The sequence below is a fragment of the Bos grunniens genome, chromosome 5, assembly GCF_055505025.1.
Source record: "Bos grunniens cultivar Pamir isolate PY7600 chromosome 5, Bosgru_T2T1.0, whole genome shotgun sequence".
In the NCBI taxonomy this organism is placed as follows: Eukaryota; Metazoa; Chordata; class Mammalia; order Artiodactyla; family Bovidae; genus Bos; species Bos grunniens.
In genome coordinates this window covers 82,997,774-83,009,812 of record NC_141169.1, presented here as the reverse complement: position 1 = coordinate 83,009,812, position 12,039 = coordinate 82,997,774, and positions in this window count along the sequence as shown.

Here is a 12,039-nt window from a genome sequence, read left to right as displayed (position 1 = left end):
GTGAAATAAATTTAAAAATTCAAAATACTTTGTGTTAGGTGAAATAATAGAAATATGGCATTGTCATTTTGTACTATATTGCAGCTGGAGAAGGGCATAGCAACTCACTCCAGAATTCTTGCCCGGAGAATCCCATGGACAGAGGAGCCTGGCCAGCTACAGTCCATGGGGTTGCAAAGAGTCAGATACAACTGAAGCGACTTAGCATGCTTGCATGTGCTGTTTTGCAATCATCAATAGTTTCTACTCAGAAATATGCTAATTTTAGTTTTTAAAGGGCTTTGGACTCATAAAGTATTTCATGCCTAATTCACTACTCAATTTAATTTCAAAGTTTAAAAAGATATATGTTAGTACAATATTTTCAAAGATTTTTTACAATCACCATATTACAGACATGCAAACTGAGAGATGTGGGCTATGTCTCTGATACTGACGGCCACATTTATATAGTTATTGGTATAGTTTAACCATTACAGTTGCAGCTTTGTAAAAATTCATTAGTGTTAATGATACTATTAATCTTCCAACTAGTTCTAGTGGATTGAAAAAGTTAAATTGTTTATCAAAGTATCACCTACAAATAGTTTAAAAACCAAGTAATGTCGAATGGCTTGTGACAAAACAGTAATTACCTGTTTTTCATCTCTTTTTCTGTCCTGATTCCCAGAAATAGTAATTTTGAACACTTTTATATGTATTTTTTGGTATTTACCTCCTAATATTTTGATTTATCAAATTTTTATGTTATATTTATTGACTTCTTCCAGTACTGTCTTCAATTTCTGCTCAAATACAATATTGAATCTTTTCATTGTTACGACTATGTTAATAGTTGTTCACTACCAAGTAGTATGCTATTGTATATTTTTCTTTCTGTACTATACTTTTCTTCTACCTGTAGGTAATGTTACTGTAGTGACTTCAGGGCTTCCCAGTTGGTGCTAGTGGTAAAGAACTCACATACCAATGCAAGTAGCTGTAAGAAACGCAGGTTCAATCCCTGGGTTGGAAAGATCCCCTGAAGGAGGGCATGGCAACCCACTCCAGTATTCTTGCCTGGAGAATTCCATGGACAGAGGAGCCTGGGGGGCTACAGGTCATAGGGTTGCAAACAGTCAGACATGACTGAAGCAACTTAGCACAGCACATAGTGACTTCATTTTTTCATCTGTTTAGTTCTCTGATGGAACCCGTGGTGGCTCAGTTGATAAAGAATCTGCCTGCAAAGCAAGAAACCCACGTTCAGTCCCCGGGTTGGGAAGATCCGCTGGAGAAGAAAATGGCAACCCACCCCAGTATTCTTGCCTGGAGAATTCTATGGACAGAGGAGCCTAGTGGGCTACAGACCATGGGGTTGCAAAGAACTGGACACGCCTGAGCAACTAACAGATTTCTAAGAAACTGTGATGAAGCCTCCCCACAGCTTCCAACAGCTTCGTAACAGGTTTATGAATACACTGGGCGGCACAGTTAACGCCGTTAGGTAGTTTCTTCCTTCCATTCCACCCACCTCCACCTTTGGGGAAGGGAAAGATCTGAAGCATCGTTTGCTTACAGCGTGGAGCGTCACCGTTGCCTTTCACTGTGCTTCGTGTCTAGAGTCTCCCTGACTCAATTTCTCCAGGGGAAACATTGCCAGAGCGAAAACCTTTGTCTCCTATGCTGGGGGTGGAGAGGGAGTGACAGTGTAGGGTGGGACTGGGACTCAGAGCCCGAGAATTCCTCCCACAGACTTTCAGACAGGTCTTCTCTTTTCAGTGCCTTGGCCTCATCTCTAACAGGCACCGTGAATTCTGGGGTTTTCCAGGGTTTGCTTCTCAAAGCTGTATCTCCCTTCAAGTCCTCCCACTACCCCTTAACTTATCAGACCACTGAATTTAGCTTTCCTCCTCTCAACTAAGTAATTCACAGTTCTACTGTTAACCTTTGCCATTTTGATTCAGGGCTGTAGCTGATTTGATTTTCATCAAAAATATATAAAATGGTTTGTTTCCTATTTTTATTGTCTTGAGAAGATTTTTGAGAGGGGATTGGACCTATCTTTACTCTTCCAACTTAAAACTGGATGTCTTTTATGGGTTTTTTAAGAAGGCTTTCTTTTTATCTTCTGGCTAGCAGTCTGTGGTATAATGGTCCAGTGGTCTTAAAAATCCATAGGGATTCATAGAGTTCCTTTATATTCAGAAGATGTTTTGGTTTAGGGCTCTTTGGTAGCAAACAACAGAGTCCACATCTGGTTAACTTAAACTCACAAAATCCAAGGACAGGCTGAGTGGCTAGGTCGTGGCCAGGATAGAGCCCGGGAAGCACTAAGCATGTAAATTAACAGGAACTAAAGGGCAGTCTCTCCACTGGGTTGTTTTGAGAGGATTGCACCTCACCATTCCTGTTCTTTCATCACTTCACTCAAGAGTCAAATTCCAAGAAGAAAAATATGATTGTCCGAACTGGGATCACATGCCCACTTTTTAAGAATTCTTAGCCAAAAGAAAGGGGAAGGGATGTTGGCAGGCAAAACAAAGCAAATAAATAAATAGATGTCCATGCAGGCGATAATTTTATAGGGTTGGAGAGGTTAATGGAAGCTGGCTCTGCTTTTCTGAGATCTTTCAGGCAAAATTCTCCTTGGGATGTGCCAGTAGTACTGGCAGGTCACTTTTTATTACATTGTGTCTGGCTGGTACAAGCTGTCCACTTAGGAGAGACAGAGTGCACTTGCCACCTAGCATCCATTTGAATTCTCTTCAGGAGGACTCCCTTGAAATGCTTTCTATAGGATGTTTTGGGTTAGAATTCTTTGGCGTGGAATTCAGGAATCTTTCTAGGAAGTGAGTGATTTATTTGTTTTTTTCACTCAAGTCCAGACAGTTTCTCTCTAGGAAGAGTCCCTGATGTAACCATGCAGTTTTCAGTGGGGAGAAAGTTTAGTTCTTTACTTTAGGTTCCTATGAGGACATAGGGTCATACATCTCAGATTTGCAGGGCAGTCAACAGAGTGATTTATGACCCATAGTTTCACAAGTCAGCTTCGCTCAAGCATTTGAGAAAGAAAGAACAATCAAGTATGTTCTCCTATGTTCTTGTCTTCACAGATCAAATGGTAATCTTTGTAGCCAAGCACCCATCTAAAATAACATCAATATTTCAGTCTCAAGGGGCAAGCCAGTCTCAAAAGTTTGTGAATTGTCAGCATAATTAAACCAAGACTCTGGCATAGCCCAAAGACATTTCCCAGAAACTTTAGGCCCCAGAGAAGAGTTATGTCAAACAGATAGAATAGTTTCAGATTTCTTGAGAAAAGGAAAATTACAGTAATATTTATAAGGGGAATCTGTACAAATCCAATGTTTTCCTAAAGTCATCAGTTCTCAGACTTCAGGATGAGAGTGCTTTTGAATAAATAATCTGGAGTTAGTGTGAATTTTTGGAGTTTGGAAAATTTAATAGCAAAGTTAACCTCAGGAACATTGCCCTCTTCTGGAAGTACTATTAAATATCTTTTCTGCAGGGAAGTGTACTAATACAATACGAATTTAATGAGGAACATATCGGTAACAGGTCTTTTTTTCTAAACTTTGCCAATCAGATGAACATGTTTTAGCTAACCAGAAGTTGCGATATGAACAGATATATCACATAATATTGAAATGCTAACAAAGTTAGAGCCTGAGAATTGTGATACACATTGGCTAGTTTAGCTAGTTTAGTTTCAAGACTTGGCTGTTAGCAAATGAATGTAAAACATCATTTATCTTAGTGCAAGTCATCCATATATTCATCCTGATTTTCCAGAAAAAGAAGCTGAACATGCAAGGGAGAGTGAGAAAAAAGTATTGACTCTAAGGAAGGGATAAGACAGACGCTCAAATAACTTCTGTTTGTTGTTTCAATGAACATGCAAGTGGGGCCTTACAAGACAGAGATGGCTAAAGTTAATGTGGCCTGGAAGCAGCAGACTGAATTTAGCAAAGCCCAAAAGTAAGTTGATCATTGGGGAGATGACTCAGCAAATTTTAAGCCTCACAGTTATAACAAAGATAAGAAGTGATTTTGGGGGGACTTCTCTGGTGGTCCAGTGGCTAAGACTCTGCTCTCCAGTGCAGGGGCCCCGGGTTCAATCCCTGATTGGAGAAGTAGATCCCACATGCCACGACTGAGAGTTTGCGTGCTGCAACTACAGATCCCGCATGCCATGGCAAAGATCGAAGACCCCATGTGCTGCAACTAAGACCCGGTGTAGCCAAATAAATAAACATGTATTTCAAAAAGTGATTTGTTTTTTTCTTGCTGGACTTAAAAAGACAATGACATTGAAAGAGGGTTTGGTCAATCTTGTCAGCTAATGGCCCAAAAGAGAGGAGATAATGCCTGTGGGTTATAACCAGCTGGAACAAAGTACCTTGCCCTGCTGCTGCTGCTGCTACGTCACTTTAGTCGTGTCCGACTCTGTGCAACCCCATAGACGGCAGCCCACCAGGCTTCCCGTCCCTGGGATTCTCCAGGCAAGAACACTGGAGTGGGTTGCCATTTCCTTCTCCAATGCATGAAAGTGAAAAGTGAAAGTGAAGTCACTCAGTCGTGTCTGACTCTAGCAACCCCATGGACTGCAGCCTACCAGGCTCCTCCGTCCATGGGATTTTCTAGGCAAAAGTACTGGAGTGGGGTGCCATTGCCTTGCCCTAGGAACTAACAAATACCTAAGCATGGTATTTGTTCTTTTCTGATGGTAGCCTCAACAATTCCATGATAATAGGATGAAGCCTGAAAACTTCTGGATTAAAAACAAATTCAAATGAAATTTCACCCCAACAGTTTTGTGTTTGTATGTTTAACATGCCCCAACTCAGTTCAATGGATATTTTTTGAGCACCTCTAGTTTTTTATTTTTTACTAACCCTAGTGTTAATATCAATGCTTCTAGAATATTTATAAGAATGAATTTATTGTGAAACATAGCAAGCTGGTCATTAATCCCTTTAAAGTACAATTTAATGCAATGCTTCATGACAGGAAGTGAGAAGGATAATAAAAACCTTTACTACCTAAAACCACGTTTAATATTTTTATGGCCTAGTTGGCCTGACAAAATATTCTCTGTGAGTCATCACTTCAAAGTGAGGTCCTGGGGACTTATTAAAGATACAACAGCAGGCTTCATGTCCATTGTATAAGGCCCCTCAAATTTGAACTGCTTAGGCAAGAGCATTTAAGTTAAGAGGGACCCTGCAGAATGTCTTTGTGTACCCCATGAACTAGGAGACCGTGGGCCCAGGTGCCCTTCTTTTAAATCTTAAATTCAGATTCCTGACAACTTAGCCTTGTATCATTTTACATTTACTTAACATGGGCCAATTTCAACTACTAAAGAGTCATTAAGTCTTACATGGTTCTATCTAGCTCATTTAGTGTTGAAATAGCTCTGTCAAGCTTATTAAGATGAAGATTTAACTTGGAGCCATTTGCAAAGTATAGGCTAAGGAGCGGAGCAATTTGCAATTTGCCAGTGATTGTACCAGTCTTGGCCTTCCCAAGTGGTGCAGTGGTAAAGAATCTGCCTGCTAATGCAGGAGGTACAAGAGACGTGGGTTTGATCTCTGGGTTGGGAAGACCCCTGGAGTAGGAAATGGCAACCTGCTCCAGTATTCTTGCCTAGAAAATTCCATGGAGAGAAGTGCTTGGTAAGCTGCAGTCCATGGGGTCGCAAAGAATCAGACACGATTGAGCATGAGTGAGCATGCTCCAGTCTTGGTTGATAGTCAGGAAGCCCTAGCATCACTTTTAAACCAAGTAAGAGCCAAGAAGGGAATATAGAAGTCTCTTTGGGTAGTATGTAGAACTTTCTAACCTTACTGCCACTCTCATTAACACTAATATTTTGTTTTTTTTTTTTAATTCTTTTTTTTTTTTTAACTTTGGCTTTGCTGGGTCTTCATTGTGATACCTGGGCTTTCTCAAGCTGTGGCATCTCTTGTTGCAGGACATAGGCTCTAGAGCGTGTGGGCTCAGTGGCTGCCCTGTGTGGGCCTCTCTAGTTGCGGTGTGTGGGCTTTGTTGCGCTGTGGCAGGTGGGATCTAAGTTTCCTGACCAGGTATCAAGCCCACAACCCCTGCATCGGAAGGCAGATTCTCAATCACTGGACCACCAGGGAAGTCCCATTTGTAATATTTCAGATACTCTTTTTTCTTACAAAGTTCTAGGAGTTAGAAATCCCACAGCCTAACCCTCGATAATGTTTCAAAGTGTTCATAGTCAGAAATATTTTCTAAATCTTGCAATTTGAAAACCATTTGCCCCTTTCTTTAGGTTTCAAAGGAAATGGATTCACTTGTAAAACTTGTTTATTTTGTGAGCATGCTTCATGCACCAGACATTGCTTTAGACTCAGAGAATTCAGGGATGAATAGTTCCTGCGCTCATTACCTTCTGGTGAGTGCTATCTGATGTGGTGTCTTCTTTCTCTCCCATCAATATGACCAGCTGGCAGCCTCTATTGTCCATCTGCAACCTTCCAAGCTCCTCAGAGGAAGTAACTAATTAAATCTGAATGATTATCATCTGGCTTTCATCTCTGCTATCCTAATGTGTACACTGCCTCTTATTTTTCATTTTTCAAATACACTAAAAAAGAAAAGAAAGTAGAAGGAAAACAAATACAAAAAGTATACAGAATAGATGCTGAGGAATGTTGTGATCCATCCTATCTCTTTAGGAACAGAAGCAGTTTGAAAACAGGAACTAGACCTACTTTAAAGTAGACCTTTCTGGGTTCATTTCTTCATTCACTCATTCATTCATCCAGTAAGCATTTAAACGTTATTGTTTGTAGAAATTTATAAGCTAGAAGGAATTTTCTAATTTCCTAGAAAAAATTTTTCTAAAAATTTTCAAGAAAAAAATTTTCTAGAAAAATACAAGGAGCAAATACCACTCACTCATACGCCCACCTCTCAGAATTAGCCACAGTTAACATTTTGGCACGACTGCTTCCAATCTTGTGAGGATTTAACGTGGAGTATAAGAACAACCCTAAACCTAATAGTAAGTGCTAACCCTGTTCTATAGACCTTCACTCAAGAACAGTAACATTTAGGTACTTAATCATATTCATTTACTAAGAAGCAGAAGGCATGGTTTTCGTGGAGGTTTCTAAACCCATTTCTTGAGATGCAGTGGAATGACTTGCTGCAGCTCTTACTGCATAGTCCTCACAGCCCGAGTCCCACTTCAGGGTCCTCACCATATGGCCACAAAGCTTGTCTGTGTACATACAAGCATCACCAGCAATGGTTCTTCTGTTATCTACAAAATATTTGGGTGTGGGTTTGGCGGTTGGACTCTACTGAACTCAAAGGCTCTTGTGAACACAGACTTAACCGCAAATGATCAAACACACACACACACATACACACTCCATTGGCTAAAATAATTACAAAATGTTTAAAATAAATCGTCTTTGACAGTGATTGCTCCTGGGGGAGGGGTAGCAAGTTACACTGGGAACTGCCCCAATTCATGTATCCACTGGCTGGAAGGAATTTCCCAGCAAGCCTCGCCCACCCGTTTGATTCCCTGGCAGCATTTTCTCAGGGATTGAGTGTGTCTGAGTTTAGTCCTGATAAGTGACACAGAGGGAAAGGATTTCAGTGCTGGGAAAGGATCTCTTTCTGTCTGGGTTGGGGTGGCAGTGGGTGTTAAGAAGAGTAGATTAACCCCGACTCCCTGCCTTTCCTTCTCTCCTCAGCCCTGACCCAAGGATGAGACTAGACATGTTGGTTGGCCCGGCCCCCACTCTAGTGGGAGACGGCGCTGGTTGGGCTGATGGGCGGATGGCAGTGGGAATCCTGATCCCAAGCCCTCGTTTGACTGCAGGCCAAGCATTTCAAACAGCAGGCCTTTCATAGCTGGGAAAACCCCTGCTAGACCTGCTGGACATGCCACACAACCACATACAGCTCAGCTCATGTCAACAGAACTGATAACCAAAGGGGGCTCCTTGGCGTCCTGTCCCAGGCAGCTTTGCCAACCCACTTACCCTCCAGGTCCCAATTAACACGCGGCTGCACTAGAACCCGAGGTGGGAGCTGAGGGTTTGTTTACCACATAGTTAACAGGCAAACACAAGTTAATCACAAGGAAAACAGCTTTTATGAGAAGCATCTTGAAGTCCTTCATCGGCCCTAGTAAACCATCTAGGAAGTCAAAACCCAGAGTTCCCTCTGATTTCGTTACTGTTGGAGACGAGGCCAGTATGGTCTTGCTATTTGACCATTTACAGCTGCCAGGCTAAGCTATGTCTCTCCTGATTCTGAAGGCCTCTCTGAGTCATCGCCCTAGGCGATCCTTCTGTGATCTGCTGCACTTGGGAAAGAAATGGACTTTAGAAAGAGATACAAGGTCGGGAAAAAAAATCTGTCTTTTAATCAGAGCCTCTCAAACACCAGACTGTTTCCACACACTTCTCCATTCTCATTCCATCACTGGGTAGAGGATCCCTCCCCTTACAGAGAAAACCAAGGTGCTAGAGGTAAGTCACTTCTAAAGGTTGCACAGTGTAAATTCCAAACTGGGATTTGCACTCAGCTCTGATGGACTCCAAACCCCATTTCTTTCCATTCTATCTCTTATTTCGTCAGAAGATCTGGATTCTAGATTTGGACCTGGTAGTTATTAGTCATGGAATACTAGGCAGATCTCCCAACAGTGTGGTGTCAATTTCTTTATCAGTAACTTTTAGAAACAGAAATAGATTTGATAATGTAAACTTACTTAGATAGCATTGAGGTAGGAGACTGTGGGCCTCTGGGCCAGACACCTAGTATTTGTTAGTTCAGTTCAGTTCCGTTGTTCAGTCATGTCTGACTCTTTGTGACCCCATGAACCGCAGCATGCCAGGCCTCCCTGTCTATCACCAACTCCTGGAGTCTACTCAAACCCATGTCCATTGAGTTGGTAATGCCATCCAGCCATCTCATCCTCTGTCGTCCCCTTCTCCTCCTGCCCTCAATCTTTCCCAGCATGAGGGTCTTTTCAAATGAGTCAGCTCTTCGTATCAGGTGGCCAAAGTATTGGAGTTTCAGCTTTAACATGAGTCCTTCCAACGAACACCCAGGACTGATCTCCTTTAGGATGGACTGGTTGGATCTCCTTGCAGTCAAGGGACTCTCAAGAGTCTTCTCCAACACCACAGCTCAAAAGCATCAATTCTTTGGTGCTCAGCTTTCTTTATAGTCCAACTCTCACATCCATACATGACCACTGGAAAAACCATAGCCTTGACTAGACGGACCTTTGTTGACAAAGTAATGTCTCTGCTTTTTAATATGCAATCTAGGTTGGTCATAACTTTCCTTCCAAGGAGTAAGTGTCTTTTAGTTTCATGGTTGCAATCACCATCTGTGGTGATTTTGGAGCCCCCCAAAATAAAGTCAGCCACTGTTTCCACTGTTTCCCCATCTATTTGCCATGAAGTGATGGGACTGGATGCCATGATCTTAGTTTTCTGAATGTTGAGCTTTAAGCCAACTTTTTCACTCTCCTCTCTCACTTTCATCAAGAGGCTCTTTAGTTCTTCTTCACTTTCTGCCATAAGGGTGTGTCATCTGCATATCGGAGCCTGGTAAGCTACAGTCCATGGGGTCACGAAGAGTTGGATATGACTGAGCAACTTCACTTTCACTTTTCACTTTCGTGCATTGGAGAAGGAAATGGCAACCCACTCCAGCATTCTTGCCTGGAGAATCCCAGGGACAAAGGAGCCCGGTGGGCTGCCGCCTCTGGGGTTGTACAGAGTCGGACACGACTGAAGCGACTTAGCAGCAGCAGCATCTGCATATCTGAGGTGATTGACATTTCTCCGGGCAATCTTGATTCCAGCTTGTGCTTCCTCCAGCCCAACGTTTCCCATGATGTACTCTGCATCTAAGTTAAATAAGCAGGGTGACAATATATAGCCTTGACAGACTCCTTTTCCTATTTGGAACCAGTCTGTTGTTCCATGTCCAATTCTAACTGTTGCTTCCTGACCTGCATATAGATTTCTCAAGAGGCAGATCAGGTGGTCTGGTATTCCTCTCTCTTTCAGAGTTTTCCACAGTTTATTGTGATCCACACAGTCAAAGGCTTTGGCATAGTCAATAAAGCAGAAATAGATGTTTTTCTGGAACTCTTGCTTTTTCGATGATCCAGCGGATGTTGGCAATTTGATCTCTGGTTCCTCTGCCTTTTCTAAAACCAGCTTGAACATCTGGAAGTTCACAGTTCACGTATTGCTGAAGCCTGGCTTGGAGAATTTTGAGCATTACTTTACCAGCGTGTGAGATGAGTGCAATTGTGTGGTAGTTTGAACATTCTTTGGCATTGCCTTTCTTTGGGATTGGAATGAAAACTGACCTTTTCCAGTCCTGTGGCCACTGCTGAGTTTTCCAAATTGTTGGAGTAAAATTGAAGCTTTGTTCTTACCCAGACTTTCCAAGGACAAAGCTAGGGGTAGAAGCTGGGCTCTACTAAAGCAAAGAGATAAGGTGCTCGCTCCTGAGGTCAAGGAAGACTTCCCTGTCAGCACATGCACAGAAAGGTTTCTTGGGAGTCAAAAAGGGAGGGAGCTCCACTCCGTAATAAGCGTGGATATGCACCCATAGGCCTCTACAGTGAAATCTATCTTAGGAAAAAGTTGCACGTGCATCTTGGGGAGGATCCATGGACCAGTCAGGGGTGAAGAAAGAAACAAGATAATTGGCCAAAAATAGACAAAGACCTGGAAGGCGTGTCCCATATAGTGGTTTGCGTCACGTCTGTACTGTGCTACTCCTCACTCAGGACACCCGCACTCTTCTCTGTGTGTGCATCTCTGCCTAGTGTCTGACTTACTGCCCCTCCATTAGAGAGGACGCCATACCCCTTCTCTCTGGGTGTGTACCTCTGCCCTGCTTCTGAGTTGGAGAAAGAAACTGTTTTCCTGTGTGCTCTCCCATACATTGTGCTGTGTCTCTAATAATAAACTTTGAACCTGTGTTTTTCAGTTTTTACCTCCTTGAAACATTCTTGCTTTCAAACAGGGGCAAGAGTCAGGACCACTGTGCTTCTAGCCTCTAACCCCTTTTGATCTAGTGGCTAGGGCTCGGTTTTCATCCAGGTTACCCAGGTTTAATTCCTGGGCAGGGAACTAAGATCTCTCTTCAGGACGGCTCACTGCTCTCCCTCCGAGATCGGCATTATTCCATGACCAAGAGTATCACTAACATTAAAGAAAGGAGCACTCCATCACTTGGCAGTGGCCTCTCAGAGTCACAATTTATTACTGCAAAGCTTGTTGGTTATGGGGGTGTAGTGTATAGCATAGGGAATATGGTCAATAATATTGTGATAACTTTGTGGTGACAGAGGGAACTAACTAGACTTATTGTGGTGATTATTTCATAATGTATAGAAATATTGAATCACCATATTGTTCACTGGTAACTAACATAATACTATAAAGTGAAAAGGGCTTTTGACTGTAAACATCTGCCTGTAATATAGAAGATCCAGGTTTAACCCCCTGGGTCGGGAAGATCTCCAGGAGAAGGGAATGGCAACCCACTCCAGTATTCTTGCCTGGAGAATTCCATGGACAGAGGAGCCTGGTGGGCTATAGTCCATGGGGATCTCAAAGAGTCAGACATGACTGAGGAACTAACACTTTCACTTTTTTTTTCCACTTCTGGTGGTAATTGTTTCATAATGTATAGAAATATTAAATTACTATGTTGTCTACTGGAAACTAACACAATACTGTATGTCCATTATAATTCAATAAAAAATAAGGAATAGATTTTTATTTGAAATTCTGATTTAAAAAAAATTGTAAGCCTCTCATTAAACATTAAGAATGTTTTAAAACGTAGACTACTTTTGAATGGAAATAATGTCTTTTTAAAAATCTTATTTATTTATTTGGCTGTCCAGGTTTTAGTTGCAGTCCTCAGGATCTTCTGTCTTCATTGTGGCATGTGAGATCTTTAGTTGTGCGTGAAGACTCCTAGTTACTGCATGTGGGA